At 46.0% G+C, this 27757-nt stretch overlaps 1 protein-coding gene across 1 annotated transcript in view; it reads right to left on the bottom strand.

Annotated features, from left to right (window-relative positions):
- ZNF469 (zinc finger protein 469) overlaps window positions 1–27757 on the bottom strand; it is a 411666-nt gene that overhangs the window by 159376 nt on the left and 224533 nt on the right. The window lies entirely within an intron of this gene.

Genomic DNA, 27757 nt, shown 5'->3' with positions numbered 1-27757 from the left:
CTGAGGAACTATAGCTGGAGCGTAATTCTCTCTGCTGGATACCGCTAGCTTTGCTGGTGCTCATTTGTCCCTCTCTTCTAACCGTATTTGGAAGAATGTTGGTAAAGGTAGATAATGTGACATTTTTAATGAGACTGGCAAAAGGTATAACAGCCCATCAGATTTATGGCCCAGGTGACTTCTTCTCTTTTTGGCTCATCTCCTGATGGCTACATTGTAATTGCATTGGCTGATCCAATAAAAGCTACTGTATTTTTTAAACTTTTTTTTTCTTTTCTAATTTTAGTAATTATGCAGCTAAGAAGGTTTTCCCTCCAGGACGCAAAAACCACTGAAGTGCATCAGTCCATGATAGCAGAAAACAAGTTGATTTCTGGCCACTAGACAATTATAGTATGGTACATTTATAAAAAACTGTTATGACACATAATACAACAGAAGTTACACAATAAACTATATTAAAAAAATAGTGTACACACACACACAGAGTCAGACACATTCTTTAACTAAACACACAGTATTTATTTTGACCTAGCTACATGTCATGCTGCCATGGCCACACTGCTATTTTTAGCGTGCTAGACTGATCAGCGCTAGTGTGAGTATGTCCATCCCCGCTGCGAATTATACTGCCCAGCGGCTGTGTAAATATACCCTTTGAAAGCCAGGTACTAAACAAAGCTGCAAGGAGATGACTAGGAATGAGTGGTGTCACCGACAGCCTGGGAGTAAGAGTGTAGCATGACTGGGCCATCATGTTTCGCTATCTACAGAAATTCTAGACTGCCTGTGGTACTCAGATGTCAGCTCAATCAAGTAAAAGGTTGATGAAACTGTCCAAAGTGACTTCACTCTCCAACCTTCCCCCGTTCACCCTTTTTGCTGTTTCTTTTCTCCTTTCATTCGGACTCCCTCTCCTCATGCTCCTCTAGATGCTGGCTCACTGCTGGATCATCGTTGGTAGAAGGCTTTTGCATCATGTTTTGGAGATGGTGAGGCCTGTGGCTCAATCTCCTCTGCTATAGGAAGGAATTCCAAAGCTGAAGGCGTTCCCCCAGCTCCCAAGAAACTCGCCCTGGCCTCCATCAGCAACATCTTCCAAGTGGAGCACAGCCATCGCAGTGGGTCATGGTCTGGGAGGCCAGGTCTTAGCTGTTGCTGGCTAGGACTAGGACTCGGAATTGGAGCAGCTTCTTTAAGCAATACTTTCCCTTTCCTGGACTGGAGCAGCAGCCTCTGCAGTTGTGCAATCATCGATTCATAGAGAACTCTGGGCCTTGGAGAGAAGTTTCCTATGGAAAAAAGTCTAGTGCAGAGGAATTGTTGGAAAGCTTCCCATTGTGCTGGTGCATGCAGCCGTACAACAAGGTACTGTAACTGGACCTTGTAGTCTGCACGAATTACTTTAGCAGGACATTTTCCTTTATACAGCTTGTGCCTTATGCTGCTAGTTACCATGGTAAAGGGTGACTCTTTGAAGTAAATAGTCTATATGGTAATGCTCTGGGTCACGTTATACATTCATCATTTGAGTTGGGTTTTATTTCCTCCCTTCAACAGGGGGAAAAAAAATAGAGCAAGAAATCTATACGTTGTTCCCTGGAACCAGACGGGCCGGGAACAAAAGTGACCAATGGGACAGAGCCAGTTACACTAGGTTAGAGGTGAGAAAAAGGACGAAGAGCTTCATCAGTCTTCCAGCTTCCTAATGTAGGCATAGGCGCCAACTCCGTGGGTGCTCCGGGACTGGAGCATCCACGGGGAAAAATTAGTGGGTGCTCTGCACCCTGGCAGCCAAGCTCCCCTCCCTGCCCCACCTCACCTCTGCCTCCGCCTCCTCCCCCGAGCACGCCGTGTCCCCGCTCCTCTGCCTACTCCCAGGGCTTGCAGCTGTTTGGCGGCGTAGCAAGCTCCGGGAGGGAGGGGGGAGGAGCAGGAATGCAGCACGCTCAGGGGAGGAGGTGGGGAAGAGGCAGAGCCAGGGCGAGGATTTGGGGAAGGAGTCGGAATAGGGGCAGGGAGGGGCTGGGGACTTTGGGGAAGGGGTTGGAATGGGGGCGGGGCAGGGGTGGAGTCAGGTCGAGCACACACTGGTGTGAGCAGAAGTCGGCACCTATGAATATAGGCCCTGATTCAGGAAAGCACAAACGCTTGAAGCCAATGAGATTTATGAATGTGCTTTAAGTTAAGTATGTGTTTAAATTCATCCATATTCGGGAAAGCTCCTAAGCACATGCTTAATTTAAAGCATGCTTAGTGCTTAAGTCCCCCTGACGCCAAGTGCTTACGTGTTTTCCTGAATTGGGGCTGTAAATCAGTGGAAAACGCAAGAGCAGCTTATGAATAATGGAAGATGTAAGCTGGAAGGAGGAATTTCACAGGCTGAGTGGAGAAGGTCAGAGACAGACCTGGGCACAATTCAGCCATGTCACCTGAGGTTCCTGCCAACCTTTAGTTCAGCTTTGGTTTGCAGGGGTTTGCACTCCTGGATCTGTGCCCTGAGGTATGGGTTTCAATAGCCATCCCACATTCACCAAAACCAATAAATAAGTCATGAGACTTAGGGAAAGATACAACGTTTTGCTAGTGGGCCCAAACCAGATCCCAGACTCTTCCAGGAAAGGTTACTGAGTCACAAACTCGGCCTGAATTTTACAATTGGCTCCTGTTGCTATAGAGGGCTCATTGGAACAGCCACGTGTTTGTGGGGCATTCACAGTCTGGATCCGGATCTATCTTTCTGCTCAGGCCCATCTCTAGTCTAAACCAGGAAGAAAAGTGCTGGTGAGCACCCACGGCAGTGAATAAGCCCCGGCTCACTCAGAACTCAGCCCTTGTTCACACCAGTGCAAAACTCTGCACAAATCTGGCCTGAGTTTGGACTGGTTTCCTCAGCAGAAGATTTATGCTGTTCATTATGGGGTGGGAGGGGACATTGTGAATCCCTTACCCCATGGGTGAACCGTTACTCATTTGAGTAGGCCGACTGACTTCAATGGGAATGGGTGTGCAAGTAGCTGCACATCTGTGGGAGTAACGAGGTTAAAATCTATAGATTAGCCATCGTGTAACCTAGAATGGAATCACAGTGGGGGAGCATTGTGTGTGAGACAGGGTGGGACAGGGCAAGGATTTCCTATGGAGCAGGTGGGGACAGTCAGAGATTTTCAAAGAGTTCTGCAAGAGACCGGGGAAAAAACATTATTGACAGCGATGGGAAAGTAGAATTCGGTCGAACAGCAGCTATGAAACATAAGTAGCATCTGATCTTCTCTACAAACAGATGCTGGGGCTCATTTAAAAACAAAAAACTACAGCCTAATGCTTGAGGCAAAATATTCACAAGTGCCCCATTGCCAAGGGTGCCCCTTATGAATGTATCTGTGCCTCCGTTGCTCCTTCAAAACCCGCATTATTCTCCGTTATTTTTTGGTTTCTAATCAGGCAAGAGCATGCACAAGTGAGTGCTTGCCTCCGCAATTACATGACATGCAGGCACCCCACAACTGCTGTGCGTGTCGTTTCGGGGATGCATGTGTTGCCCTGGGCTTCAAAAATGCGGTCCTCAAATCTTCTGTCCACCTGAGAGGAGCATCAACGGATGAGAGTCACTTAGCAGTGCAAGATGACAATCCCCGTACTCTGCTACAGTGGGTGGGGTCTGGCTATATGGCCAGTGGCAGAGTTAAAAGGGATGAGGGAGGCACCTGTCCCAAGGTGTGTGTCTGGTGCCTTTTCAAGCATATTATGCAATTGACAAAAGGAGGTGTATGACACAAGCTTTCAGACGCTCCGGCATTGCGACCTGGTGGTGCTGTCCACCCGTAGCAGCCCCCTCCGCCCCCACACCACACTCCGACCCCAGCCCAGTGTGGCGGGGAGGGCCCAGGGTGTGAGGGAGCTGGAGAGTGAGCCAATCTCACACTCAGTTGGCAACGGCAGCACCTGTGCTGGAGGGCTCGGCTTGGCTCCCAGCGCCAAGCATTGCGACAGGGCGCACAAGGTCGTGCGATGTAACAACGCTGCTCACCACATTTGGCCCAGCCGCCCCACCATTCTGACAGCTTAACAGCACTGTGACCCTGTGTGCCAGATTGCAATGCCTGGAGAGGGGAGCTGGACCTGCCCGTGCGACAGGAGCCACCTGGCTAGGTAAACATGGGGCAGGCTTCCTCTCCAATCCCTCCCCCCACTTCACAGTGGGCCAGGATTAGGGGTGCAGAGCCAGGGCAAAGGGTGTTGCTGCAGGTAGTCAGTGCCCTCTTGGCGGACAAGAAGGAAAAGGAAGCAGCAGCAGAGGAGTGCACCTACTGAGGAGGGAGGCTACATCTGCCACTGAACTTTGCAATAGCACGTTAGTTTGTTGGCCATACTACCCAGGCACGATAATGTGTGAAACCAGCAAGTCAATCGGTATAATTGAAGGTGGCACAACTAATGACCCATAGCCGCCCCGGCTGCAAAACCTGGCTCAGCCACGGTGTATGGCATGTGTAATTTAAAATCTGCCATCACATGGGGGATGATTAAATGGAATAACCCTCGATCTGGTGGGGTCCGGAGAGAAGTTGGAGGAGACTGTAGGTTTGATAACATGTATGAGGCTTAATTTGCTGTCAGCGCAGAAGCATTTAATAGCTGATCCAGTTTAACTGAATAATGTATTATAGGTCTTAGTGCAGCAGGCAATTCCCTATAGTTGCCCCCTTGGCACAAATTCACTCCCTCTTAAATTAGCTACATAGAAACATCTCGTTAGTACACCAATAACTAAGGCTTGCCAGGGCCAAAGATAATTAGGTGATATTTGTTCCGGTTAAGTTGTGCTGGCCTTGGCTATGTCGAAGCCTCAAACCTATGCTACAGAAGATCCCCCAAGACTACAGAAATTATGGGCAATTACTGTGCAGGGATGAAGTCCTGTGCTTGTTTTAAAGCATTTTCTGTTGATTTTAGAACACCTGGTGGAGGCTGTAGTGAGACTATATTTCAATGGAGTCGCAGGTTATGCTATCCTGGGGGGTGACATTTTACTATGTTCCACCCGGGTCGCAGGACGCCACCACATGTATATGCTTAAAAAACACTGGCAAATTCAGAAGCCATTTGGCTACACAAAAAATTGACGTCATTCCCAGGGTCTGAGCTTATAAAACGCGGCCATGTTCTGAGGCAATTTGCTCTGTGGTGCTGCTATTGAGCTGTGGTTATAGGCAAGTGCTAATGACCCCTTTAATGATACACTGTCAATTGCCACATCCGATGAAGTGAGCTGTGGCTCACGAAAGCTCATGCTCAAATAAATTGGTTAGTCTCTAAGGTGCCACACGTCCTCCTTTTCTTTTTGTGGATACAGACTAACACGGCTGTTACTCTGCCACTCAGACTAACACGGCTCGCCACAGTTCAGTTCTCATCAGATCTTATCAGCAAAGCAAGGTCACTGCAGTCTCTCATCCAGGTAAGCGTCTGGGATCAGAAGAGATCACAGCCCATAATGTTGACACTTCTACAGTCTAAGGCAGCAGATTCAGCAGCGCTAAACTTGAATGGGAAGCACTATTGACCTCCAGAGGAACTACCTGCATGCTTAAAGTTAAGCGCATGTTTAAATGCTTGGCGTAGGCCCCCGTTAAGCAAAAGGCCCATATAAAGAGTAAACAGAGATGATTAAACAGAACGGAGGAAGTGGTTTAAAATAAGAAGCATTATCTAGATTAGATAGATACCGTAGCTTGATTAGGTGGCAGACAGATTTGCTGAAACAGCAAAATCGTAGAGGAAAGATTTGCAAAGGATAAAACAGGTAAAAGCGCAAAACACACTGGATCAAATTCTTAAAATCTTCCCCTATTAGATAAGAAAATCATGATTGCTTCTCATCTGGCAGAGAGAAAAGGCCAACAATTAAGGCAAATATGCTTTGAAGGTGCAAGCCAACGGGATGGGCTGATGAACATACAACAGATAGACATATAGACAAGCTGGGATGGATATTATCTTTTCAACACTGGTTATGAGAAATTACTGCACGTGTGCTTCACTTTCTAACAAACTTAATCACTTCATGATGACCCAACGGTATTTCCACTTCCACATGCTTTTCATATTACTTAATGAACGTAATAAGAAAGCTGCCATCCTACTGGAAAAACAACAGTTCAGAGAGTTCCCTCTCTCCCTGGTTAGCAACAGGCTATGTTATGTAACAGAATCTCTTTGCTGTTCCATATTAACAAAAGTAGGTTACGTTCCATCATGAATTTTTGCAGTACACTTAAAGACTAATAACGCTAATTACTTTGCAAATGGCCAGTAAAATGCAAGGCTGTGCATATGTCCAAAACTGTCGGCTCAGGTGATGTCTGAAGAGAATAAAGATATTGGATTTTTTTTAAATGTCCCAGATCTTTGTCTATTCCTACCCTATTTTACAAATTAAACGTGAATAGATCTTAATGTGCGTTAGGAAAAAAAAATCTTTTAACCTCTCAAGGCAATTTGCAAAAGAGGATCATAGTGAGAAATGCTAACCTGCCTCTGTGGGGGAATTTTGAAATTGAGTTTATCTGGACAGAGTTTTTCTTCTAGCACATCAAGGCGAGCTGATGACATTTAAAGGGAAATGTCTGGGGAGAGCTATTAAACCAAGGGAAATTACGAAAACTCCTCCCTTAGGTGATTTAAAATTGAACTGGCCAAACCCACCAGTGTGCATATATACATATTTCATGCACACATTAAATACACAAACACACACAATGTATAATAATGCCCTATATTATATATGTGTGCGTACATAATATATATCTGCAGACACATATAGAATGTAGGTCACAACCCTGCCCCTGCTGGGGAAAGGACTAGATACAGTATGGTAGATCCTCAGAGTTACGAACACCAGAGTTATGGACTGACCAGTCAACCATGCACCTCATTTGGAACCAAATATGCCGAAGTATGCAATCAGGGAGCAGCAGAGACAAAAAATAAACGTATATGCAGTACAGTACTGTGTTAAACGTAAATTACTAAAAACTAACAGGAAAGTTCAAACAAAAAATATTTGACAAGGTAAGACGACTGTTTCTGTGCTTGTTAAAAGCAGCATTTTTCTTCTGCATAGTAAGGTTTTAAAGCTCTATTAAGTCAATGTTCAGTTGTAAACTTTTGAAAGATAAACTTTTTGTGGATCAATCGTGACACCCAATTGACTCAAATAGACCTTGGGTACGTGATGCATTGGAAGGACTTGCACAAAGCTGGGCTACTAATTTAGAATTCAATAGCCCTAAACTGTGTTTATAGCCACATTCCCTGCAGGATACAAACCACTCAGCATGAACTCGAGGGCCGTATATAGCCCAGGCTATACTCTATGTACGGTCTCACAACTTTGTCACCTTTTGACCGGACTCCAGCAATGCCATATACTTTAGCATGAAGCCTTCAGCCTTTAGGAAACTCCAACTGGTACCGAATGCTGCAGTGCGTTTCCTCAGCACACTGGCTCATGCAAACACGTCAGACCTGTCTGCCGCTCCTTACACAGACATCGAATCAAGTTCAAGGTCTTGGTCCTTATCTTCCGCGTACTCAGTGGTCTGGGCCCAGGGTATCTAAAGGATCAACTAATGTTCCGCGATGAAGACCAAGGTCGACCGCTTTGTTCCTTTGGCCCAAGAGGAAAAGCTCATCTGTGCAGAACATAGTGCGTTCTCAGGGGCCAGCACAAGACTATGGAATGAGTTCCCCCAGAAACTAAGAACCATCATAAACCTCGCCACCTTCCACTCCAAGTGCAAGGCTCATTTCTTTGATCTCACCTTCTCTGATACCCATATAACAACACAGAAGCATAGTAATGCATGGCTGGAAGGGACCTCAAGAGGTCACTTAGTCTGTCCCCCCTCACTATCCACGTGCACTTAGATTTTTAAAAAATTCCAAAACAAAAACACTCCACTGCACATACTTCTCCCCCCAAGGAGGATCTGAGAAAATAAACACATGTGAGATGTTAGTCATGTTGCTTAATGTGCGACTGGAAGGCACTCAGATACTTTAAGGATGAGCATGATATAAGAACCTTGATAGACTAGATGAGACTAGAATAATGGTTCTATTTAAAGACCAACCTGCCTCAATTTTTCTGCCTGTCTATCGATGGATTTTCAATAGCATCCACTTTTGTTATTTTTGTACTTTCTTCTTGTTTTTTAAGGACCCTTCTTTGCGTGAAAATAGGATTGGTTTTCCCTAAGGGTTTCAAGAGTTCCGGTTGCATATGTTGCACCTGAAATCATTGGGTGACCATCAGATACTGGGAGAGGTGGGTGCCGGATGTCAGTTAGGTTACTCCAGGACTGAATTTGGCCCTATGATTTTAAAGGGATGAATTAAGCAGAACTAGCAGACTCACTCTTTGAAAACGGAGGTTCCCTAGTCATACCATCCATAGGAGAGATGTACAGAATACATTGTTATTAATATTGCCGAAATACCCCAAGTCAGTCCAGTGAGGATCAGGGTCTCCCCTGTGCTAGGAACTACACAAACAGTCCGCCTGCCCCAAAGAGTTTATAGACTCAGTGGAGACAAGTCCAAACACATGGGTCTAGGATAGGGGTCTCCAAATTACGGCCCGCGGGCCGGATCCGGCCCAGGGCTTCCATTTGTCCGGCCCTCCAACCAACAGGGGAGAAGCCATGAACAGCTGAGTAGGCACGCTGAGCAGGCAGGGGGAGGGGCCGCCGGCAGCAGCTCGCGTGTGTGAGTGGGGGGTAGCTCAGCTGAGCTGTGCGGAGGAGTGAGTGCCCCCGGGAGCCAGTGTCCCCCCAAAAGGGGAGCCAACTTAGGGGAGAGTCACTGTTGCAGCCAAGGAGGCCCAGACCCCTGCCTTCGAGTAAAAATACAAGCCAGATGCTTAATTACATCTCCTTGTCTGATGAACATTTACAATCGATTTTGCTGATCGGGAACCACAGCTAAATGCAATTTTGTCAGAAAAACATCAGGACCATACTTCTCACTAATTCTAAAATAATATTTCTTGATTTTTGAATGTGTGTATTTGTATGATACAAATGGGTGAGTTTTTAGAAATAAAATAAAAAAAATCACGTGAAATGATTTTTAATGTAGTGACAAATATTTTGTGGGATTTCACAGTACTTGCATCGATTAACTTTTATACCTGATTTAGAATTTAATGCAACACTGACGCAGAGTAGAGTAGTGGTGTTTTTTTTAACAATTTTGCATATGTTTCATTTCTTTCACAGTCGCTTCGGCCCGCGAAGCCCCTTCAAAAATCTAACATGGCCCTCATCTCAGAAAGTTTGGAGACCCCTGGTCTAGGAGATAAGTAGAAGGGCTGGGTGAGGGAGGACAAGGGTAACAGTGAGAGGGACACATGGTGCCAGGTGTTAGCTATGTGGCAACATATGAATTAGAAGCTCTTCAGAGTTTCCCATGCAATATGAGTGGGGTTTTAGAAGCAGGGAGGCCTAGTGTGTGTATTCCAATAGCACAGTGGTCCCCAAACTGTGGGGCATGCTCCACCTTGGGGGGCGCAGACGAACATTCAGGGGGTGCGGCGGGCTCAGGCCAGCCCCCACCAGCGGGCGAGGAGGGAGCACCATCCAGCTCTGCCCTGAGCTCTGCTTCGACCTCGCCCCCAGCCGTGGCCCAGGCTTCCAGCCACAGCTCCCTCCCGGCCCCACCCCCTGCTGCAATCCTGGCCTCGGCCCCTGATGCCTGGCCGCAGCTCTGGCCCCAACCTCGGCCCCCTTATCCCTGCCTGCGTTCCCCCACCTCCAGGAACCACAGCTCTGCTCTGGGCCCCAGTTCCCAACTGCGGCTCCAGGGGAGGGGGTACCCACAGGGGCAAGGGGGGGCGCAATGTGAAAAGTTTGGAAGCCACTGCAATAGCGCCTAGAGGCCCAATTGAAACCAGGGCTCGAATGTGCTTGGAGCTGGACATGAACATACTAACAGCCCAAAAGGTTCCAGTCTAAAGAGACAAGACGAAGGAGGTGTTATCCCCATTTTGCAGGGGAGGAGCTGAGGCACAGAGAGATTTTAAGTGACTTGCCCAAGGTTACGATGGAGGTCTGTGGCAGAGCCATGAGTTGAAGTCAGAGCTCCTGAGTTCTAGTTCAGCACCTCAATCACAAGACCACCTTTCCTCTCTGAGCACCAGACTAGAACCCTGGCTGTTCCCCTGGCTCACTGCGCGACCTGAGGCGAGTCTGTCTATTTAAGGTACTTACATGACACCCGCCGCTGTAGTATCTGGGCACCTCACAATCTTTACAGTATTTTTCCTCACAAAACCTCTACAACACAGGGCACTGATATTATCCCCATTGTAAACATAATTGGAAATCCCCTTTGGAAAACATAATCCCAACTATACATATAAAACGATGGGGTCTAAATTAACTGTTACCACTCAAGAAAGAGATCTTGGAGTCACTGTGGAGAGTTCTCTGAAAACATCCACTCAATGTGCAGCAACAGTCAAAAAAGCAAACAGAACGTTGGGAATCATTAAGAAAGGGATAGATAAAAAGACAGAAAATATCATATTGCCTCTATATAAATCCATGGTGCAGCCACATCTTGAATACTGCGTGCAGATGTGGTTGCCCCAGCTCAAAAAAGATATATTGGAATTGGAAAAGGTACAGAAAAGAGCAACAAAAATGATTAAGGGTATGGAACAGCTTCTGTATGAGGAGAGATTAATAAGACTGGGACTTTTCAGCTTGGAAAAGAGATGACTAAGGGGGTATATAATAGAGGTCTATAAAATCAAGACTGTGTGGAGAAAGTAAATAAGGGAGTGTTACTCCTTCTCATAACACAAGAACTAGGGGTCACCAAATGAAATGAATAGGCAGCAGGTTTAAAACAAACAAAAGGAAGTATTTCTTCACACAACGCACAGCCTATCTATGGAACTCTTTGCCAGAGGATGTTGTGAAGACCAAGGTTATAACAGGGTTTAAAAAAGAACTAGATGAATTCATGGAGGATAGGTCCATCAATGGTTATTAGTCATGATGGGCAGGGACTGTGTCCCTAGCCTCTGTTTGCCAGAAGCTGGGAATGGGGGACAGGGGATGGCTCACTTGATGATTCCCTGTTCTGTTCATTCCCTTTGGGGCATCTGGCACTGGCCACTGTCAGAAGACAGGATACTGGGCTAGATGGATCTTTGGTCTGACCCAGTTTGGCCATTCTTATGTACAGATGGGGAACTGAGGCACCGAGAGGCTATAGGACTTCCTCAAGGTCCCACGGGAAGTCTGTCAGAGCAGGGAACTGTACCAGGGTCTCTCATGTCCCAGACTGGCACCCTAATCGCTGAATCATCCTTCCCGCTCGATCATCTGTGGCTCAGTTTCCCCTTTCATAAAATGGGTGTGACACTACACCACAGAAGGGCTGGCAAGGATTACTACTGCTGACATTTGCACAGCATTCTGAAGGTGCAAAATGATATAAAACTCCCAAGAACTGTCATTATTTAACAGGAACGAATGCTATCGGGGCAGTCTGCAATAGAGCTGTCTAATAAGGCGTAGCTGATTTAAGTCAGAGGAGAATGTGCAGCAGAACCAAAGTGAGTGAGGTCCTTAAAGCACTCCTCACTCAGTTCAGCTCCCACTGACTCGCGCAGGATGTGGGCTGAAAAATTTGTCAGGATTTTAGCCAATATATTCATTCTGATGCGGTTTATACAGTTCTGCATCTAGTACTGGACTCACATAAACCCATATGGGTGAACCCTTGCAGCCTATTATTTTGATAGCTGAAGTCCAGTTGTACCTTGTAAATCACATCCTTTTGGACACCCCCTTGCCTACTTTGGTAAACTCTGGCTTACGTCACCATTTCTCTGGTTTCCATCTGTCTCATCCCCGTAATCTGCTGGGAGCGACTTTGCTTTGGAATTTTTTTTGAACCTATGCTACATGATCTAACAAACCATACTTATTTAGTCACAAACAGCCTCTTTATGGTTTGCAAATTATATTCTATGATAAAGAAACTGGCATGTGCAGCCATCCATTGAGGTTTCATTATATTCCAAAGGGTTCTGTTCAGCAGACAGAGGAAACTGAACCAACTTTACCAACCACTCCCTGCTTTGGAGATATTTACAGGGAAGAACAGTGAGTTCAGGGCTTTTCTACATCATGTGAGAACAGCTTAAAAGCCTAAAGTGTTGCTGAATACTTCATCCAAGCCTGGTGAATGCTGCACAATCTTTAATCTACTGTATTTATCTTCACAATACACCTCTGGGGTAGAGCAGTGCTATTATCCCCATTTTCTAGAGATTTGTCCAAGGTCACGCAGGATGTCTGGGGTTGAACAGGGACTTGAACCCAGGCCTTCTAAATTCTAGAGTGGTGCTCTAAACCACTGGTCCAGCCATTTATCCCAGTCACAGCCTTGCGGGAGTATTGGCCTTTCCCGTTAGAATGTTGGAGCAGGAAATCATTCCATTCAAACAATAAGTTATTAAAGACACCTAAGGTAACAGCCATGCTCCAAGTGAAAGGCAAAGGAAAGCAGATGGGAGACAGGTCATAAAAGGGCAGAGTTAAGGCTGGTGTTGGAACCTTAACTAAGAATTTGAGGCTTAGGATTTTCTAAGGCTCTAGACATTCTACTGACGTTGCTTAAAAGGGCAATACATCCTCAAGCGTATCAAAATACTTGACAAAAGACTTTGTTCACTTATAGTGAAAGTTGCTACAGTAAAGGACTTAACCATTACACAAAATGCATACCAAGAACATTCCCAATAAAACTCTCTAAACCTTGGCAAAAATGCAAGTGACCAGTTAAGATAATTTACATATACATTCAATTATACTTACAGATTCACATTAAGTTAATAATGTTGGCATGTGAAGATACACGCTACATATTTCCAACAACATCCTTAACTCTGACCCATCAGCAGGGATCAAAATGGGGAAAAAAGGGAAGTGGGGTTCTTTCCTTAATGCCACCCTATTGTAGCACCAAAATGAGCTGTCATTCACAGTAAATAGTGCAAATCTGTGATGCTCCCTTTCCTTTCTCAAGGGCTTGTCTACACATAGGAGTTATTCTGGTTTAACTTAATTGGTTTAATTTAGATTACTGCAACTTTTGTATGTGGACTGTCTTATGTTAGTTTAAAACTGGTTATGTCAATTTAGTTTGTGCCTATAACTGCACTAACACAAGGTAAAGGATTTAGTAGTGTGCACGCAAAAGTCACACCAATTTTAATTAAACTGTCTTAAATCGACACAACTTCCATGTGTAGACAAGCGCAGAGAAATGCTTAGATATTATTGTGAAGGAGCCAGGTAAGTACCTACAGAGACAGATACAGTAGATGCAAGCTCTTTTTATGTTCAATTCCTGGCTCTGGTACACAATCCCTGGGTGACCTTGGTCAAGTCACTTAATCACTTTGTCGCTCAATTCCCCATCTGTAGAATGGGGATAATACTTTTCTCTGCTCTTTCAACTGGGGACTATCATCCATAGGCACCATATAGGGGGTGTTCATCCACCCACCCCCCCCGCTTGGCCTGCACTCTGCCCCACTCTGCCCCTCCCATCCGAGGCCCTGTCCCCTGCTCTGCCCCAAGGCTCGGCCCGGCTTCTTCCCCTTGAAGCCCCACCCATGCTCCACTCTGAGGTCCCATCCCCACCTGGCCTCTTCCCCACTTGGCCATACGCACACTTCACCCCAAGGCCTCAGCCTCTTCCCCCCTGAGTAGGGTTGCCAACTTTCTAATTGTACAAAACCAAACGTCCCTGCTCCCGAGGCCCCGCCCACTGCTTGCTCCATTCCCTCCTCCACCCCCCCCCCATTGCTCGCTTGTCCCCACTCTCACTCACTTTGGGTTGGGGACAAGCGAGCAATGGGGGGGGTGCAGAGGGTTAGGGTGTGGGAGGGAGTGAGGGCTCTGGCTGGGGGTGTGGGCTTTGGGGTGGGGCCGGGGATGAGGGGTGTGGGATCTGGGCTGGGGCAGGGCGTTGGTTGGGGGGGGTGAGGGACTTGGGGTGTAGGGGGGGCTCCAGGCAGGGGTGAAAGGGTTTGGCGTGCAGGAGGGGGTGAGGGCTGTGGGGTGGGGCCAGGGGTGAGGGGTTTGGGGTGCAGGAGGGAGCTCCGGGCCGAGGCAGGGGTGTTTGGGTGGGGGTGAGGGCTCTGGCTGAGGGGGTGGGCTCTGGGGTGGTGCTGGGGATGAGGGGTTTGGGGTGTAGGAGGGGGATCAGGGCTGGGGCAGAGCGTTGGGGTGCAGGAGGGGGTTCGGGGTGCAGGATCCCGGTGGTACTTACCACGGCTCCCAGGAAGCATCCACCAGGTCCCTGCAACCCCTAGGCACATGGATGGCCAGGGAGGCTCTGCGCGCTACCCTCGTGCCCACAGGAGCCGCCCCCACATCTACCATTGGTTGTGGTTCCCGGCCAATGGGAGCTGCGGAGCCAGCACTCGGGGTGGGGGCAGCGCACGAAGCCACCCTGGCCACCCATGCACCTACGGGCCACAGGAACCTGGCGCCCACTTCCAGGAGCCATGCAGAGCCAGGGCAGGCAGAGAGCCTGCCTTAGCCCTGGGCCCTCGCTGAGCCGCCAACTGGACTTTTAACGGCCCGGTTGGGCGGTGCCGACCAGAGCCAGCAGGGTCCCTTTTCGACTGGGCGTTCTTGTCGAAAACCGGATGCCTGGCAACCCTACCCCTGAGGTCCTACCTGCCGCTCACATGGAGGCACATGGAGGGGGGGAGGGGGAGGAGAGATCCAACGGCAAAAACAAAAGTCAGGCTGTCATTTACAATCTGTTTGTAAAGACCCTGGACTAATGGGGTCCCCGATCAATTCTGAGGCCTCTTGGTGCTACCACAATACATGTAATAAATAATGGCATAAAGCGTGAGAGAAAAAACTACATCCTCAACGCATTCCTCTCAGGCTAGGTATTGCAGGGCATAACGATAGATAATCATATACACTATTCTAGGCCTTTTGCAATCGCTGGCCACAACACAAGCAATCAAAGGCAGTCAAACTCTGATTTTCCTGGCGTTGGGGTCAGTTAAGTAATAACTATAATGCTATGTTAATTTAATGGTGAGTATTTAACTTAAAACTATTGGCGTGCTCCCTAAAGAATACAGCTATGAGACAGGGTTCACTAATATTTGCCAAAGATGCAGAACAGTGGACAGAGATAAAGGATAGGATCATACACACTGTGGTACATATTCATACAATAAAGAGCACTATTTCATAGCTCCTGGGACTGTCATGCAAACTAATTAAAATTGTATTTCAGCATATTGAATTAATGACTCCACTGAGGGCAAGAAAGATCTTTATCAACAGGCTTTTTGAAACCTCATTTGCTTTAAAAAATGTACCGGGCTGGTAATAATCTAAACAGAGCAGCACAGTCAAGTATAAGCATACGATTTGTCAACGGTTTTATGAGGATGAGAGAAAGCATTTTGTAGGGCTGCCGATGCCGTCTGTTTGCCATGAAGCATGTTGGAATTGGCCAGTTACATCACTTTCTCCACTTTAAGCTCAGATAATATATTATTCATGGGAAATCTAATGTGTCCTGCAGCTTGGGGGAGGGAATCCCAACTGCAAGAAAGGTCAGAGCATTTCCAAAAAGTTTAAGGAGTTTTGCAAGACCCACCAAGAAACGGAGGTAGGGTAAGCATTATAAGCTCCGGTCGAATTACTACACAGAAGATTTCAATGCACCTTTCCACGGATGGCCCAATTCAGTAACGCATCCCTATTTAAGATATCACTTAAGCACGTGAGTAAGTCCCATTGAAATCAACTGGATTTAGGGAAGTGCTTAAAGTTAAGCATGTGCTTAAGTGTTGTCCTGAATTGGGATGGGCTTAAGTTTGTGCACGACTGATTTCCTGAACTGGGGACCAAGTGAAGTACTACACTGAACAGGAAGCCGGGAGGTAGAACAGAGTTCTGTATAAATATGACGAGCATATAACAGACAGCTACAGCTCCTTCTCTCTCTGCTGCCCGATAGCTTAACCTGAGCAGCTGGGCTATGCTTTGGGATGCTCCCTGCCCTTTCCACCACCTTGATCTCATATCGACAGCTAAGATGAAAAGGAAGCACGTGACTAAGTGTGACGTGTGCAAATCTACACATCAGTATGGTGTGTAAAGAAATCAATGGGAGAAAGAAAGACAGATATAATCTCACCCCCCACTGGACTAGATCCTCAACTGGTGTAAACCAGCAGAGCTTCACTGACAGGAGCTGAGGATCAAACTCATCATTGATTCCAAAGGTTCTCAAACTGGGGGACGTGGAATGTATTCTTGGGGCAGGGAATGAGAAGCTTTAGGAAAAATCCCTCACTGGGCACATTTTACCCACAGCAATGAATCACTAGCTAAGCTGTCGGACATATCAGGTCCACAGATGGCGCTGTGCATTTGGCTCTACATGGCGATGTTCGTTTTGATGGATTTCTGTTAAGTCTGCATAGCATTACACAACGTTGTTGCCATCTGTACGTTAATCTGTTTGCCATGATGCGGTGCGCACATTTCATTCTAAGCATCGGCCACAGTCGCAGTTTTGCTTTGACTCTTATTACAATGGATCATTGTCTCATTCGTGCAACAGAAAAAAAAAAAGTGGAAAACAAAGAAGCCGAAACTGATTCAAGTGAAGCACCACCACCGTGTCGGTATATGTACTTATAAGCACACTGGTATCTGGACTGATGTGGTGGGGAGAGCGGGGGTGGGGGGGCGTAAACTGCAACAGACACAAAGAAGGGGGGTGCGATCAAATAGGTTTGAGAACCGCTACACTAAACATAATGACAGGTTTCAGAGTAACAGCCGTGTTAGTCTGTATTCGCAAAAAGAAAAGGAGTACTAACCAATTTATTTGAGCATGAGCTTTCGTGAGCTGAGCTGTAGCTCACGAAAGCTCATGCTCAAATAAATTGGTTAGTCTCTAAGGTGCCACAAGTACTCCTTTTCTTTTTACACTAAACATATAGCACACAAATCAAATGTCTTCATGCAAGAGCCATAAAATCTCTCCCTTGGTCTTGCAGCATTAAGTGTCAATTTCACACCAAGAATTGGTATCAAACAGACAACATTCTGGAGTGGAAAGAATACATGCCAAACAGATTGATGGGAAAAGCTTTGATTTACAGCATCCAGTAAAAACAATGAAACACCATGGCCTAGTTGTTGGTTTTTGAGACTGTAACCATTAAAATTATGTTGTTTATACGTCAAAATTTTTATCACCATGTCGAAGCATCACAATGCCAAAAAAGGCCCCTGTGCATCTGACTCCACAGAAGAAGGGATACACCAATGAGTGGCCTGTTTCATACTTCCTCTTGTAGGGAATTTATGACTGATGCTGCATTGTCAAGACACAGCAAACTATAGTTCTCCACCTATCCAGCTAACTGCAATTAATGTTAATCCTTCCAATCTCTTCAGACACTCCTCTGTGAGAGTTAAACGCTGCAGGGAAAAGAGCATGATAGTGTCATTTATTGGATTACAGCAGAGCCTCGGGTCCCCAGCAGAGGATGGGGACCCTTTGCACTAGGTGCAGTACACACACAGTAAGCAACCATCCCTGCCTCAAAGGGCTTACAATCGTGACAGAGAGAACAAAGGGTGGAAGGGAAACTGAGGCACCGAGAGATGAAGTGATGTGCCTAAGGTTGTACACGAGGTCAGTGGTAGAGAACCTCTATCTCCTGCTTCCTAGTTCAATGTCTGATTCCACTATATCACCCACACTGAGTCTCACGCAGAGAACAGTACAAACAACCCTAAACATCAGAGAGACAAAGAGAAAAGCAGGGTACTGGAAAGGAGAGAAAGCGGGCCATGGGGGTGGCATTTTGGGCAAGCAAAGACAGATATTTCTGCTTTAACGACTTCTTGGGAAGCCATTTCCATGCTCCAGTGGACAGTGCCTTTCAGCAAGCTAGACTTCTAAATCAAACGATTAGTAATTGAGACAGCTCTGCTGAATGACTAAACTCACCTTCCCATAGACACTGAATAGGATCGTCCCAATGTCTTAGAAATACCGATATAGGGAGCAAATATTTGATAATGGGTTTTTCAATCTAGCAGAGAAAGGGATAACATGATTCAATGGCTGGAAGTTGAAGCTAGACAAATTCAGACAGGAAATAAAGTATAAATTTTTAACAGTGAAGGTAATTAACCATTGGAACAAGTCACAAAGGGTCATGGTCGATTCTCCAGCATTGACAATTTTTAAATCAAGATTGGATGTGGTCCTAAAAGCTCTGCTCTGAGAATTATTGTGGGGCAGTTCTCTAGCCTGTGTTAAACAGGTGGTCAGACTAGATGATCACAATGGTCCCGTCTGGCCTCGGAATCTATGATTCTTACTTGATATCATTTTGAGCCATTTTCATTACTTTATTTGAGTCTGGCAGGCTTTACAAGTGAATGAGGCTGCTGTGACTAATGATGTAACAGTTTTAATCTGATTAGGAATAAGAAAGCAATTAAATTAAGTATAATAGTTCCACTTTGCCTTTCTCCAGATCTTTCCATCCAAAGATCTCAGAGAGCTTTAGAAAAGGTGGGTAAGTAGGTATTACCCCCTTCTTTCTGACTGCAAGACTGAGGCAGAGAGAGATTGAAGACAAGATTTTTTTAAGGCTCCTTTGAAAAACTCAGCCTAAGTGACTTGCGCAAGGTTATGCAGAGAGCTTATGGGAAAGCACAGTGGGAATAGAACCCAGGAGTCCAGACCCCCTCGTCCTGTCCTTCAGCCACCATCTCCTATGTTAACAATGAAAAATAGTAAATAATTATAATCATTCATCCCTGGGACACTGGTAACCCTAAAGGGTTACGGACCAGCCAGCTCCGAAAGGTGAAAGGGGGCACTGTGGATAAAGGAGAGAGAGTAGCACGGATGCATCATGTCCGTTTCCTAGAGAGAACCCTGAGGACCAGGCCCAGCACTCCCTTGGCCAGCAGACAGTGTGAGAAGATGAAGGGATGCAGGAGCAGGAGAATGACTTGACAGGCTCGGTCACATGAGCAGTCGCAGCCGGAGTGGGGACAGAGTCGGGGAGGGGGCAGATGGGAGGTGTGTAAAAAGAGACAAGAGCAGAGGGATGGGAAGGAGCTAAGTCAGGCAGCAACTTGGTGAAGAGAACATGAACAATAGACAGCCAGCAAAGGATTCTGGAGATTCTGAATGTAGATGGAGCATCATGTTAAATACAGCATCAGAGACCGTAGGATGAGCCAGAGAGGGCCGAGTTGAGCTCCAGAGAGGTCAGACAGGAGGCAGCAGGAGGTGGAAAGTGAGATGATTGAGGCCTGGACAAGTGTTTTGGTGATGGGATCAAAGAAGAAAGGATGGGCCATGGAGTTAAAACCATCAGTGTTCACATGGGAGAGCGGGGGAAAGAGAGACAGACGGGTCAGAATGACACCTATGGCCTCCTGTGTCTGTGGGGCTGGGAAGATGGTGGGACGGCTGACAACTAAAGTGAAAAGAAGGGTAGGAGAGTGTTTTGGAGGAAAAAGAAGTATTTACATGCTGAGTGCGAGCTGGTGTTGAGAGCAGGGAGACAACCAAGACGGAGAGGAGAGTCTGAGCAGGGGTGGGGGAGGTGGAGCTGTGAATCCCGGGAGAAACATGGGAGCCACATATTTTCCTTCTCAGGGTTACACGCAAAGAAGGTAATGAACAGATCGATTCTCAACTCACTGGGCAGACCGCTAGAGTAGAGTGGCCTGTGCTGAGCAACCACTGCCCGGCTGGCGTCCCACGTATGCTGGTATTTTGCAAGCTGCCCACATATACGGCTGGAGCACCGAGGAGGAAAACTCTCACACAATCACATGTTCTCTCCTGCAAGTCCACACTGCTTGGTGAGCTCAAACAGCTGCTTCTCGCAGCTTTCATGATGGTAAAACGGAGAGCCGTCAATCACCCCTCAGCTACTCGGGAGCCAAAGCCAGCAACAACATGAAAGCCTCTCTCGGCTCTCTGCAGCTGATTGAGAGTGACTGGGAAGATAATGAATGCCTGAATGTGTTGCAGGAGAGCATCCATAAATTGAGTGAAGCACCTGGACTTCGTGAGGCTGGTTGGCTGCTTCGTAAACCTTCTCTAAGGCTGTTTCATCTTAAGAGAACACCTGTTGCTGCTTGGAAAGACTCAGGTTTAGCAAGGGTCCCTTCTAAAAGGTGCTGGAGTATCTGTGAGCCTTCAGCTTATCTCTGACAGAGATGCAATGTACTGCCTGTCTCTGTTGCACTGCCTTTATACAGCATACCCTCAAACTCAAGTTTGATGCCAAGCAAATCAATGCAAACCATAACAACTCACTTGTCTATTGTACCTGTCACTTAAGGGTCTCAAGGTACTTTATAAACTATGATTGAGTCTCGCTGCACTTCTTCACCTTGCCTTCCCCAACACCCCATGCATATCAGCTAACAAAGTCAGAGGAATAAAAAAATACCCATGCACAGATAAGCTCTTCCCCTGGGGGAGGAATGGAGCGGAACCGCACTTGGCAGGTGGGAGCTATTTTCTTTATCTTCCACTCTGGCTGGCGCTCAGATCCCAAGTCGGTAGATGCAATATAAGAACCTCAACAGCATAATTTAAAAGATGCGTACACCAAGGAACAAGGAGTAATTAAGTGACTTGCCCAGTGTCACACGGCGAGTTAGTGGTAGAGAAAGGAATAGACCCTGGGGTCCTGGAGCTATCTGCTCTAGCCACTAGACAGCACTTTCTGCCATAAGTGCTTTTGAAACACAGTGAGGCATATTTTCAAAAGACCCATGGAGTACGTCTGCACGGCAGTTGGGGTGTGTGATTGCAACACACGCAACGTAGCCAGCAGTGACGCTGTGACTGCAGGGGCTTCAGAGCAGACTGAACAACCTGGGACCCTGGGTTCTCACTCGGGCAGTTAGCCCATGCTGAAGTCCGCCTTGCCCTGGCTTCATTGCTACTGGTACCCGAGCTTGCTCAGGTGCGTCTCTATGTGCTGCAGTCCTACCTCTGACTGCAGTGTAGACACATCCTAAGTGATTTAGGAGCCTAAGTTACCCAGCATGCCTACAGGCTTGTCTACACTTCAGCGCTGCAGCAGCGCAGATGCACCAGTGCAACTGCGCCCCCCTGTAGCAGTTAGTGAAGACGCCACCTGCGCCGATGGCGTCTCCCGGTGGCGTAGTTAATCCACCTCCCCGAGAGGCAGTAGCTATGTCGATGCGAGAAGCCCTCCAGCTGAAATAGCCCTGTCTACACAGGAAGCTTGGTTGATATAATTGCATTGCTAAGGGGTATGGCTCATCAATCCATCGTGTAGAGCAGGGCTAATTCTGACAGGGGTGCGGTCTGAGAAGGAGACAGGAGCACGAGAGAGGGACAAGGACTCACAATGTAATCCTGGCTCTTAGGCGGGGGTCTTGGGAAGTCATTTAATCTATCTGTGCCTTCTTTTCTTCATCTGTAAAATAAGGACACTGATATGTATGTAATTCGCAGGGGAGCTGATCTGTAAAGCTGTTTGGAAACCAGCGAGGGAAAAACCCTCCGTTTTCCCTCCACTTTTCACCACATTTCACGTTGACAGTAAGCTCCCGACTGGCTCCGTTAATTAGTGATATTCACGAACTTTGAAGATGAAAAGTGCTGTACAAGTGCTAAAGGCCAGATTTCCAAAAAGAGCCCAGCCTCCAGCTGCACCCTCTGCTCTCAATGCAACTGGAGGGGAGGGATTCTCCACCGTGAGCTCGTTTGAAAATCTGACATTTAGGGTGCTTGAGTTCTTTTCAAAAGCCGAATGGTCGGTGCTGAGCCTGCTGAATATTCTGAGCTAAATTTTCCTTATTCCTAGAAGGCCAAACTTTTGCTTTCATACACAACGCAAGCAGCCATCACTCTTCCATCACCGTAATCCATCGATACTTTAATTCCTCTACTTAGGGAAAATATCTTCAGGTGGCAGCCTCTGATAAAGTTTAAAGCTCCAGGATCTCCCCACTGACATGCATGAGCTATGGATGCAATGCTCGGCTTTGGGTTTGGAGCAAATGGTAACTCACCCTACAAGAAGAAAAGGAGGACTTGTGGCACCTTAGAGACTAACCAATTTATTTGAGCATAAGCTTTCGTGAGCTAGATGCATCCGATGAAGTGAGCTGTAGCTCACGAAAGCTTATGCTCAAATAAATTGGTTAGTCTCTAAGGTGCCACAAGTACTCCTTTTCTTTTTGCGAATACAGACTAACATGGCTGCTACTCTGAAACCTGTCACCCTACAAGGTAAGCCACAGACTTGTGTCCCATGGCAGTTTTGAGGTTGAGTCTATAAATAAGTTACAGCTGGGGAGGGTAAGAAAAAAAACCCCAAACCCTCAAGTGCATTGACCTCCCAGGGAACTTTAATGGGAGAAAAAATTCCATCTATTAGGAATAGCTACTATCTAACCTGTCATCAGTGTGGCAGCAACAGACAGGGAGTAGCTGAGAAGATTTCACCTGACTGCTTCGGAGACTCTGTCAGTTTTCTAAATCCCTTCCATTTCTATGCATGATCTATTTTTAGATGGTAGATCAAGCCAGAAAAAGGTGTTTGCTCATTCTTACCAGCTGTTCCTGGTGGGACGATAATAGAGATGATTCACCCAGTAACAGCAGTGATGTGCCTTCCTACAGAAAGAGGAAAACTTTTGAGCATACCCTGAAGACCAATTTATTTCTTCAAAATTATTCACCAAATAATTTCAGAGAAGAATTCTTGATGTGCAGATTGTTTGTGAAGAGGTCATTCGGAAAGAGACAGAAAATATCAGATTACCTCTATATAAATCCATGATACACCCTCATCTTGAATACTACATTCTGATCTGGTTGCCCCATCTCAAAAAAGATATATTGGAATTGGAAAAGGTACAGAAAAGGACAACAAAAAATGATTTAGGGGTATGGAACGGCTTCCATATGAGGAGAGATTAATAAGACTGGGACTTTTCAGCTTGGAAAAGAGACAGCTAAGGGGGGATATGATAGAGATCTATAAAATCATGACTGGTGTGGAGAAAGTAAATAAGGAAGTGTTATTTACTCTTTCTCATAACACAAGAACTAGGGGTCACCTGTGGAACTTTTTGCCAGAGGATGTTGTAAAGCCCAAGACTATAACAGGGTTCAAAAAAGAACTAGATAAGTTCCTGGAGGATAGGTCCATCAATGGCTATTAGCCAAGATGGGCAGGGATGGTGTCCCTAGCCTCTGTTTGCCAGAAGCTGGGAATGGGTAACAGGGGATGGATCACTTGATGATTACCTGTTCTGTTCATTCCCTCTGAAGTACCTGGCACTGGCCACTGTCAGAAGACAGGATACTGGGCTAGATGGACCATTGGTCTGACCCAGTATGGTTGTTCTTATGTTCTTACGTTAAATCTTATCTATCTGAAGTTTAAACCATATTGGATAGTTTTGACTGGACACATAAGCACATAATATGTATCTGCTCCATGGCCGCAGGAGTATGTACAGCACTCCCAATTAACCTTAATGTATTATCAGGCCTTCAAAGGTTCAGTTCCCTTTCAAAGGAGCAATCAGAAAAGCCATAATTTGGGATTTTTTACAAGTTATTTCTTTAATAATATTTAGAATGCGCCAGCAGGATCTACTGGGGGCAGTTAGATCACAACACATTAGAGTACTCTACAAATCACACCCCTTTGCCCGTGCCGTGTAGACAAGCCTTAAAAGAGCATGCTGAATAAAGCTGGGTTCACAGCTATCTCAGGCTAGTTGGTTTACTTTACAGACAGGCTTCATTTTGGATTTACAAACTGCTCTCAGATGGACTCGCTGATACTGTCTGTCATTCAAAATGCATTACTGAATTCTTACTGAGGCTTTTCTAGCAACTGCATTCCAGCAGTTTGTGGTTCTGTCTGCAGTTTAAAGCTACGTTGTGCAACAGAGGGCTGGGCAGAACGGTATCAGCATTGGAAACATCCAAAGCTTTGTATCTCCTTCGTGCTTGGGTGGAGAGTTTGGAACTCAACGGTGTTTGTCTCATTGGCCTTGTATTATGTAGGATTTTCAAAAGCAGTTCTTGGGAAAGAACATCCAACTGTGCAGGGTGAATACCCAGGGAGATTAAACGCTCGCAAACATCAATATTCTTTATACTGTTCTCCATCCAGAAGCAGAGAACAACATGGAATGTGGTTACCAGGACCAGGAAGGGAGATAAGACCCCAGTAGACTGGATGTGGCTCATTTCATGGCTATTTTAATTTCTTAAATCTCCCTCTCTTCTCGGAATTTCAGCATCTAGATTCCAACAGCCGGAATACAGTTCCAGATTCATTGTTTAATTTTCACACCGCTCTGTGTTTCTGGGCACAGAAAGGCTATTACTAGGCTGTTCCCAGCTTCATCAGAACCACAACATCCTCGAAATCTAATGCAAAACCTGTTCTTTAGGAGACTTCTGGCTTTGCAGACTCCAGAACTTTGCAGGCTGGGGTAACCCCACTGAGATCAGCAGTGTTATGCTATGGATAAAAAACCCACTTCTCAAAAAACCCACTTCTTCAGATGAATGGAATGAAAATTACAGATACATGCATAAATATATATTGGCACATGAAGAGAAGGGAGTTACCTTACAAGTGGAGAACTGATGTTGAAGGCCAATTTAGTCAGGGTGGATGTTGTCCACTCCCAATAATTGATGAGGAGGTGTCAATACCAAGAGACCTTGGTATTGACACCTCTTGGTACTTTTTGGTACCAGTACCTCTTGGTTTTGACACCTCCTCGTCAATTACTGGGAGTGGACAACATTCACCCTCCATGCATCTGAAGAAGTGGGTATTTTACCCACAAAAGCTTATGCCCAAATAAATCTGTTAGTCTTTAAGGTGCCACCAGACTCACCCAGCACTCTGTGTCAAATGGTTCTTGTTTTGGGCTCTTCTGTTGTTAAAGCAAATTGTGAGGAAAGGAGATTAAAAGCGACTGGTTGGGGTTTTATTTTTACCTTCTCACAGGCTGGTTAAATGGCCCAAAGCTTAACAAACACTTTGAAGTATTTAGCCTCCCAATGGGCATTACTTGCTCACATTCAAAAGCAGGGTAACTGCATTTCGCACCAGGTGTCATCTCTAGCTGCTCCTCAAATGGTCAGCATTGTGGCAGATACTACTTTACCTGTGACAAGTGCAAAGCAAAATAGCTAGCATTCCAGTTGCTCAGGTGCCAAAAGGGTCAGTGGCCTACATAAGATCAAACTTCAAGAGACTGAGGATTAGAACAGAGAACTCCACAAGCAGCAGAAAGGATCACAGCCAGGCAACGCCAGCCAAGGTATTTTGTGAGCTCCTGCAAAACTATTAAATTCTCAGGACCTAATAAGTCACCAAAACATTCCAGTTGCCATAACAACCTGTTGTGTTTGGTTCTCTGATTCTTCTGTGTTGGCCCCATTCTTCTGGAAGTTGATGGCAGGGGTTAGGTTGCTACAATAACTTTTCAATGAATCCCCGTCCACACCTGATTCCGAGGGGGCCAGCCCTTCTCTTCCAACAGCTCATTATAGACACCAGGAAACAGCGAGGAGAATAAAAGAGCCGTGTGCGCTCCAGCAAAAGGAATTGGAGCCCAGCTGGAAAACACTGCCAATAACCTTGAAAATTTTGGAAATCTGAATCCAGTCCCTTGATTTTTATGATTACCCAATATATTGTTTATAATAAACCCTAACCCTTCTGCATACAGGGTGTCCAAGGGTCACAGTAGTTTCAGCAATCGGCCAGAAGCTGTGGAGGTACCTTTTCGATAGTATCTATATCGTAAGATTCCAGGATGGTCACTTTGTGTGTCACTCTGAAGCCTAGAACAGTTGTTGAGTCAGCATGGAGCAATGTAAACACCTACAAGCATAGCTGAGAGCTCTTGTTGTTCAGAATACCACCAGGTTCAATCATTATTGGGTTTCGCAGTCTGTTACCACCTAGTTTTTAAGTTCTCAGCCATTTTTACTTTCCAAAGTACACTCGTGCAGTGTATGGCTACAGTAAGGCATGTATCCGTGCCATGCCGAGAGTCCTAGACCATTGCAATATCAGAGGTAACTCAACCATTTCCCACCCTTCTTCTACAGCTAACTTGCATACAACAATTTCATTGGCGGTACGAAGAAGACTGCACGGATGGTGGATTACTTGACCCAACTGCCTCATTCATGCGACAGCACAGGCTGTCAGCTCCGAGTACAATTGTAACTGTGCTATCAGCTGCACTGATCGGACTTGACCAACCGGGCCCGTAAGTTCCAAAAGCACGATGAGTCTTGTTAGAACCTTGCAACAGAAAAGGGGAAGCCCAGTGCTATATGCAATTACATCCTGCCAAGATCCTGCATCAAGCAAAGTGTTTTTTGAATGCCTTGTTTCCCCCCCCCCACCCCTTTTGTCTAACTAACGTTGAGCTTCCCACACAGCTGTAGGAATTTCATGTCCTCTGAAATAGCAGTAAATACTTAAATATGTTAAATGCTGATCTCTGCATGAGTCGGGATAGTTTGGCTCAAAAATAGAAAACAAGAGTGTCCTATTTGGAGAGTGGGAATGGTCGTGTCTGTGCGGCACATGCCCTGTGTATACGCTAGAACATAGAATTTTATTACACTACATCTCCTATTCAGCAAAGCATTTAAGCATTAGCTGGACACTTCCTAAAGTCCCACAGACTTACACAGCATGTACTTAAGTGCTTTGCTGAACAGGAAAGGACTTAAGTACTCGCTTACAATTAAGCGTGTGCATAAGTGTTTTGATGAATCAGGGCGAAAGTGATACCAGTAATGCAGGTGCAAGGATTTTAGCAGTGGGGTAGTGTGACGTTATTGACATGAACTGGAACCCTATAGATCATTGTTGCAACTAAAGTCCTGTAGTGGCCCCAAATCTTGTATAAAGGGGGTCAAATAAGGTGTCTAAGACAAGGTTATGGTTTGCTGGTTATGATTATGCTATCTGTATATATGTATCATTTTTGTAGTTAAAGTTATGAATATTGGCTCTATATTGTCTGTATTTCAAACTTGTGCTATGCTTCTGGGGAACACCTCAGATAAGTTGGTGTCAGCTCTGCCTAACCTGCTTGATGGTCCATTAAGGACCATCAGATTTACAACTGACCCACTGAGAGAAGGCAGACACACCTTGGGACTCAGCAAGGTGTGCAGGGACCTGCCTATGGACAGAACTCTGAGGTGTTTCCAGGCCATGTGATGGGCAGCTTATCTCTGGAACAAAGAAAGAAAGACCACATGGCAAGAGAATATGAAAAAGCTGCTGCAGCTCCTCCATATGGTCTTTAATCCCGCTTCATACCTCTGGAGGGACTTTGCTACAAACTGAAGCTCTAAACAAAGGACTGAATGACCCATCCCAGCTGTGGATGTTCTCCAGAGACTTGATTTGAACCTGCAGTTTATTCCATCACTGCTACAAGCCTGAACCAAGAACTTTGCCATCACTGTATGTAATTGATTTCACTTAACCAATTCTAGCTCTCATCTATCTCTTTTTCCTTTTATGAATAAACCTTTAGATTTTAGATTCTAAAGGACTGGCAACAATGTGATT

The sequence above is a fragment of the Lepidochelys kempii genome, chromosome 12 (genome assembly GCF_965140285.1).
Source record: "Lepidochelys kempii isolate rLepKem1 chromosome 12, rLepKem1.hap1, whole genome shotgun sequence".
Lineage (NCBI taxonomy): Eukaryota > Metazoa > Chordata > Testudines > Cheloniidae > Lepidochelys > Lepidochelys kempii.
Note: the sequence above shows the minus strand (reverse complement) of the source record. Positions and strands in the feature narration are given on the sequence as shown.